The following is a 1,193-nucleotide window of genomic DNA, read 5'->3' as shown; positions in this document are numbered from 1 at the left end:
ATGCCATCTAATAAATGTAGAATAACAAATTTAGAAAATAATTATTTGCAGCCATAATTGTTATTATTTATGCAAGAATAATCAATAGTGGCTAAAACTATTGGGTGCAAGTTGGAAGACAAACAGAATAGTCTCAAAGCACCTTTGCACAAATTACTTACTAATTATAAATTTTAAAAACTAGTAATTTTAGAGTGGAGTAACCTGATGGACATCCAAATTAACCTTACCAATAACGGGGAAACAGACATCATGCTCCTTCTTGAGTAATGCATAAATAAAGACACAACTCCGGGGTGTTACTTTCAAAAATGAATAAGTAAGATCTATTCAATGTCATGAAAGATAAAGAAATGCTCAGTAACTATACCAGCTTATAAGCTAAAGAGACATGACAATAATTGCAATGCATAATCCTGAACTGAATCCTAAATCAAGGAAAATTGCTATAAAGGATACTTTTTGGATAATTGGCAAAATTTGAATATGGACTACAAATTATAAATTAGTATTAGGTTACATTTTCTGAATTTATAATTATATTATAGTTTTAGAAAATAATTTCTCTGTTCTAAGGAAATGCACACAGAAGTATTTAAGGACAAAGGGGCATAACATCTGCAACTAATTCTCAAATGGTTCAGGAAAAAAATGTAGAACACATACACACCACACACTTGCATATACTATTTCAACACAGCCCATGATATATTATAATATATTTACCTTATTGTGATCATATTGCTGATTATACTAAACTGGTGGCCACCTAAGATCCTTTCTAACCAGTAGATTGCTCCATTTTGGAGTGTCAGGCTCATAGGTGCTCAAGGTTTTGAAAACAGAGGCATGTTTCCCAGATGTTAGTGGGCCACTCCTGTCATCCCGGCAGGGATAAGTATTTGGTTACTAAAAATGGGTGTTGTCAAACTTTGAGGTATAACAATCCAGATGTACTTGCCTAAGTGAAATCCAGAACCTTCCAAAACCAGGCCAGAGATCACGTATTGAAATGATGGATTAGAACTAATTTCCAGTGCTCGGAGAGAAGAAACTCAGCATCACATTAACCTCATTGATCAATAAACTACTGAATGCACTTTATGACTCTCTTTTAGATGACAACGGCCAAGGAGAAGATCTTTTTTTTTTTTTTTTTTTTTTTTTTTTTTTTTTTTTCCGTTTCCGGCAAA

This window comes from Galeopterus variegatus, unplaced genomic scaffold (genome assembly GCF_000696425.1).
Source record: "Galeopterus variegatus unplaced genomic scaffold, G_variegatus-3.0.2 Scaffold4668, whole genome shotgun sequence".
Lineage (NCBI taxonomy): Eukaryota > Metazoa > Chordata > Mammalia > Dermoptera > Cynocephalidae > Galeopterus > Galeopterus variegatus.
This window is presented reverse-complemented; position numbering follows the sequence as displayed.